The sequence below is a fragment of the Humulus lupulus genome, chromosome 3 (genome assembly GCF_963169125.1).
Source record: "Humulus lupulus chromosome 3, drHumLupu1.1, whole genome shotgun sequence".
Lineage (NCBI taxonomy): Eukaryota > Viridiplantae > Streptophyta > Magnoliopsida > Rosales > Cannabaceae > Humulus > Humulus lupulus.
In genome coordinates, this window is record NC_084795.1 from 152063788 (window position 1) to 152070406 (window position 6619).

Genomic DNA, 6619 nt, shown 5'->3' on the forward strand with positions numbered 1-6619 from the left:
CCCAATGAGTTGAATTGAAAAAAAATCTGCATTGAGAAATATTGAAAAAAAGTGAAATTTTGCAAAAGTATAAGTGTGAGAGAAACAGTAAAGTCAATGTGGAAAGAAGAAAATGAAAATCTTATGTATATTTGAAATTGTTGACGCGGTTCTTCGCCAACAGGTAATTAAAAAAATAAGAGGAAGGGATTAGCGCTTATGTTGAATCAAAATAGATGAATGATCTTTTTTATGGAATGCTGACACAAATACGTTTTTAGGTGGTTCAAAGGTTAAAATCCTTCTACTCCACCAGCCAATATTATTGCTATATGCTTGGTATTCTTTTACAGGGTATTTCTTACACAATAGCATCCAACCCCTTGTAACTCCCAGGGTCTCCATATTTATAGGAGAAGACACCTGGGAGTTGGTAAGAAGGTCATCCCGTGGCCTTCTTACCTATCATGTCAACTCTGTGACATTCATGATTAATTCCTAAAACCTGACACATGAAGTGTGGTCTAATCAAATAGGTAAGGGGGATAATGGGCCGCACGGCCCAACCCGATCGTGGGTGCCAGAATGCGCACGTTCATGCTGCGTGTCCGAGAAGTCAGGGATATATCAGACACGTGATGTCTGATATATGCACATTTACCTTGCGTGGTTGACTTTATAAGGGGTAACAGCCTCCAACTTTAGCTCGTACCACGAGCTGGATGCTTCCCTCGACCTGTGGCTTTCAAAGTCTAAACTCAGTCTAATCTTGGCGAACCCTTAGGTTACCTTGAGCTGAGGAGGTAGGATCTTTCGAGTGGGAGCTCCGGTCTTGGGGATGTCCACGTGGTAGACATGATTAGGCCGAATCTCATGATTAGGTCGTATCTCAGCTTGCTAACAACCCGTGGGAAAACCAGGGCGTACATTTGCCCCCCAAGCCCCTGCTCGTGGTACACGAAGTCGCATAGGGCCACAGTAGGGGCTTTTGGGCTTCCCCATGAACTCTTCATATTCCACATTCTACGCAGGCGCTGAATACGTGGAACATAGTGATTGGTGACGGTACGTCTTCCGAGAACCGCATTTAATGGCCTAGCCTATACTCAGCCGTCATTTCATCTTTCGAGTGGAGAGCCTTGGATCCCACATCAGGGCAATCCAACGGTCCTCCTCATGTGGCCCTTCACGTATATAAAAGGGGTGGCCACCTTACGTATGGGCCACCCGTTCATTTGAAATTTTTCAGAAATTTTCATCTTCTTCTCTCTTTATTTTCAAAAGAAAAAACCCTCTTCTTTCTGGCTGCCATTCCCATCACTCAAGAAGTTCAGGTGTAAGGGCTCCTTTGAAGCTTTGGAATCAACCACTCCGACGAAGCCCCAACCCAGGCGATCCCTTCATCCTCTTCTCAACCAGAACATTCAGTAAGTCTCCTGACTGTGCATGTTTTGAAATTATTTTTCACTGTAGCTTAGGTAAGTATTTACTGTAGCCACATGCAGGGTTTTGTTGGTTTTTTGTGGGCATGAAGGGTAAAAGCCTTTTAGGTTAGGGTATCGTTTGCAATAGAAAACCATTTAAGAGCCTTGGTGCATTTTCTGGGGAAACTTTATGGGTAGGATTTTAGGTATGCTTGTTTAAAATACCCAGTATTCTGGGTACAAAACCAGGTAGCTTAGGGGACACGCCTCACAGGCGGTTTTGCCTTTCTTGCCTACCGAAACTTTCCTTCCAAGGAAAATTCTATCCTGACCCTCCTGACACACGAATTCCGAGTAATCGGGGATCTGTTGGGAGCACAGGCAGCTTAGGGGACACGCCTCACAGGCGGTTTTGCCTCTCTTGCCTACCGAAACTTTCCTTCCAAGGAAAATTCTATCCTGACCCTCCTGTCACACGAATTCCGAGTAATCGGGGATCTGTTGGGAGCACAGGCGCGTGTTCATAGAACCGCGTGGTCTCACTCTCCACGGGCTGGGCTTACCTCAGCTCGTGTCAAGGAAACACATTAAGATTTTTCTCCATTTTTAGGTCGCCTTCTTCTAAAATTTCTTCTTTTTGTTCACTAGGCGACCAGATGGGAATCAAGAAGAATGCTCCCAAGAAGTCCGTAGGCAGCTCGTCATCCCAACAAAACAAGGGAAATGAGGTGATGGCTGAATCCCCGATTCCCAAATTCGGGCCAGCAGTGGAACGGGAGCTCGAGGTGGCCCCCGACGCATTCTTTGAGGTGGAGAGGATCGTCTCGAAGAGCACTGACCAGGCGAGGGTAAACAAAATATTCCTCTCCCACAATATCGAGCTGGGGAGGGGAACCGTGGTTGCCCGACCTCCCTTAGAAGGCGAGTGGAGCTGCGCGCCGCTTGATGAGGTGTTCTCGGCCTGGAGCGACGAACATTTCAAGGCGGGGGCCTTCCTCCCGTTGGACCAGTACTTCGCCGATTTCATCAACTACGTGAGGTTGGCCCCATTCCTGCTCCCCCCAACTCTTACAGTTTGTTAGCGGGGTTAAGATACTTGTTCTTGAAACAGGAGTGGGAGGTCCCCACTCCTGCGGACATCCTGTATTTCTTCTGCCTCAAGGCCAGCCCGGAGCAGCGGGGGCGAGGTGACGGGTTCTATTACTTAACCCGGTTCCCCAACACAGCGGCGGTCATCGAGCTTCCCAGCCACCCCAACGACTTCAAAGATCAATTCTTTATGTTGACGGGGTTCCGAAACTGCGAGCTGCACTACTTCAACCGTCCTCGTAAGTGCCTTTCAACCTTAGCTCATAAGTTAAGTATCGGTTAGCTCCCCCTATATCCATTTCTGACTTAGAATAATTCTGCAGCTATCTTTGCGAGGACAGAGAAGTCTGTGATCCTCGGGAGCCAGTACAAGACACTGAAGGGCTTGCCCCCCAGTGAAAAGGACTATCGCCAGCTCGTGACAGACGAGATGATGCTGGCCTGTAAGCTGATCTCCCCAGGCTAGACTCTGAACCTGAGGAGGCCCTGAGTGCTTCCCCCAGCCCGCGATACGAGGCCTATCATCGTGGAGGAGGTCGCGGGGGATGAAGATGAGGAGGACGAGGTGCCCCTCGTGAGGACGAGGAAACAGGCGTTGGAGGTCGCCCAAAGAATGGACGAGGAGAGGATCCGGTTCGGAGCAGCTGTAGGTCCCTCCGGCCAAGGTAACCCTTATACGTTTAGGAACTTCGATAGGGCCACTGCAAACCCCCGATTAGCTAGGTTCAATCCCAGACAGATCGTCCAACTCCATCGAAGTGACCCAGACTTAGATGAAACCCTGCTCCACTGCGTCGACCAGCCCGTGCTGGACTACGAAAGTAGCCGCCCTAGGGGGACCATAGTTGTAGACAACACCCTAGCTTTTAGGTCGGTCCTATTCGAGGAGTATGGGACTAACCTTCGGTCATGGCCATCACTCCGGGAGGGTACCGTAGCTCCAGGTCTTAGGCAATACGTAGAGGAGTCTAGTCCTGAGATAGCCTCGGACCCAGAACCTGGGCCAGCTCGAGAAATAATTGCTTTAGATTCCCCCGCGGAAGCTCCAAGGCCGATGGTCGTAATCATAGATTCTTCGTCTAGCTTGGGGGGTAGGATTCCCTTTAGTATATATACATACTTGAATTTTTCTTCTTTTTCCTTTGTTTTTGCATGACTGCTAACTTGTGTACTAACCATGTCTTTGTTTTGCTAGAGGAGATGTCTCAGCTCGGGGGAAAAAATCTGCGGTCTGTGTTCACCGGGGGGAACTCCTCAACCGGGGCCTCCGGGCCCAAAATGAAGAAGCTCCGGATGGTGAAGAAAGCCATCGGGACCCCGACCAAGTCTCCTGCGAATGAGAAAGAGCAGCCCCCAGCCACCCAGATCGAGGAAACTGTACCTCCTGCTGCAGGGGGGAGCATGCCCCCACCCCCTCCACGAGCTCCGGCCTTCGTCCGGGATACAGGGGAGGAGCCCGGGGCTTCGACGAGTGTGCCTCCCAAGGTGCGCATCCCGGTAGACCCCCAGGACCTAGAGAAGATTCCAGACGTCTTTCGGGGGACGGTGTATGAGACGGCGAACTACGCCATCAGCCACTTCTACTGCTTCAACGAGAGGGAGCTCAGGGCCATCGAAACAAGGAGCCCGGTGGGCGTGCTGGAATCTTCCTTGGGCATGGCCCTAACGGTAAGCTGACCTTATCCTTTTGTGATCTTTGATTAGCATGCCTTGCCCTATTTTTCCTTTCTCCCTTCTCTTTTTCTTAAGGAAGTTGCCTCTCCGTTTTTGCAGAGCGCCTTGGCCCTTCACAGGAGCATAATCCGGACCAAGGCCCAGCTCAAGGATATGAGGGGCGAGCACCAGGCGGTTGTGGCCACCCACCAGACTTCTTTTCAGGAGGCTAAGGATGCACTGGCGGCCGTGCAGGCCGAGCTGGAAGAAGCCCATCCCAAGCTTCAAGAGGTCGAGGCAACCAAAGTTGCCCTCGCCGCTGCTCGGGCAGAGCTAGACACTACGAAGGCTGGGGCCGAGGAGGCCAAGGCCGCCCTGGAAGCCGAGAAGGCAGCCTCCAACACCGCCATGGAGGACATGCTCTACCATTGTTGGGTCTACAACTCTGAAGGTGATTTCTCCTTCTTGGGAGCGGACGTCTTGGAACCCTTGCTGGAGGGGTTTAAAGCTCGCCTTGAGAAAGAAGCACCTTCTGAGACCAGGGAAGTCTCCGGCGCAGCTGAGGAGAGCGAGACGGCGACCTCCACGGGACAGCCTGGCGGAGCTTAGGGCCTTTCCATTTTGCTCCCACTCTTTTATTATTCTTATTATTTTTTGTTGTTGTAAGTTTTGCATGAGGTGTTTCCACCTTGAGACAATTAATTTTTACTTTTAATTGGTTTACTTCCTTTTGCCTTTACGCATTTTAGTTACTATTTTGAAAAACTTAGTTCGCGTTAATTTTTATCAATATCTCGTGCTTTTTAAGAAAAACCACGATCAATCGATTTAACTTAACTTCCAAGTTTTGTGACCTGGTTATATCCAGGAACTTAGTTTGAAAACTTAGTTCGTGTTAACTTTTATCAATATCTCGTGCTCTATAAGAAAAACAACGATCAATCGATTTAAGTTAACTTCTAAGTTTTATGACCTGGTTATTTCCAGGAACTTAATTTGAAAACTTAGTTCATCTTAACTTTTATAAATATCTCGTGGTCTTTAAGAAAAACAACAATCAATTGATTTAAGTTAACTTCTAAGTTTTATGACCTGGTTATTTCCAGGAACTTAATTTGAAAACTTAGTTCGCGTTAATTTTTATCAATATCTCGTGCTTTTTAAGAAAAACCACGATCAATCGATTTAACTTAACTTCCAAGTTTTGTGACCTGGTTATATCCAGGAACTTAGTTTGAAAACTTAGTTCGTGTTAACTTTTATCAATATCTCGTGCTCTTTAAGAAAAACAACAATCAATTGATTTAAGTTAACTTCTAAGTTTTATGACCTGGTTATTTCCAGGAACTTAATTTGAAAACTTAGTTCGTGTTAACTTTTATCAATATCTCGTGCTCTTTAAGAAAAACAACGATCAATTGATTTAAGTTAACTTCTAAGTCTTTAAGGCGACCTGGTTATATCCAGGTACCATATGCCCCCCAAGTAACTGGGAAAGGGTCTTTCGTGGTTACTTTAGATTACACTTGTAAATATGTACAGTCATTAAACGAAAAAAGTTAATTCTCATTGCGTAATACATAAAAAATGACCTTTTAGGCCTTACAAGGGAATCATTGATAATATCTCTTCAAATGGATGGCGTTCCAAGTTCGTGGGACTGCTCCTCCATCAAGCCGAGCTAGTTTGTAAGTTCCTTCTTTAATGACCTTGATGACTTGATATGGTCCTTCCCAGTTCGGTCCCAATACCCCATCTTTGGGATCCTTACCGGCTAAAAAATCTCCTGAGCACCAGGGCGCCAACGCTAAAGGCGCGTTTTTTGACCTTTGAGTTGAAATAGCGAGTGATTTTTTGCTGGTAATGTGCGAGCTGGAGTTGCGAATCTTCTCGTATTTCATCAACCAAGTCAAGGGAAGTGCAAAGTAGTTCGTGGTTGCGGTCCTGGTCATATGCCTGAACCCTATGCGAAAGTACCTTAATCTCCACAGGGAGGACTGCCTCACTCCCAAAGGTCAGGGAGAAAGGAGTATGACCCGTAGGAGTCTGATGCGAGGTCCGGTATGCCCAGAGAACCTGGGGGAGCTGTTCTGGCCAGACCCCCTTGGCTTCGTCTAGTCTCTTCTTGAGGCTCGCCTTTAACGTCTTGTTGATGGCCTCGACCTGGCCATTCGCCTGAGGATAGGCGACGGAGGAGAAACTTTTCACAATTCCGTACCTTTCGCAAAATTCGGTGAAGAGGTCGCTGTCGAACAGAGTCCCATTGTCGGAAACGATTTTCTTGGGCAGACCGAATTGGCAGATAATGCTCTTAACCATGGGGAAGAGATCATCTTCAGCTCGGCTGGGGGAGCTCGGGCAACTGAGGCGAACCACTGGCACATGTCGCACTTCTTGACATATGAGATCAAATCCTTGGACAGAGTGGGCCAGTAATATCCTTGCCTCAGGACCTTTAGGGCCAAGTTTTGCCC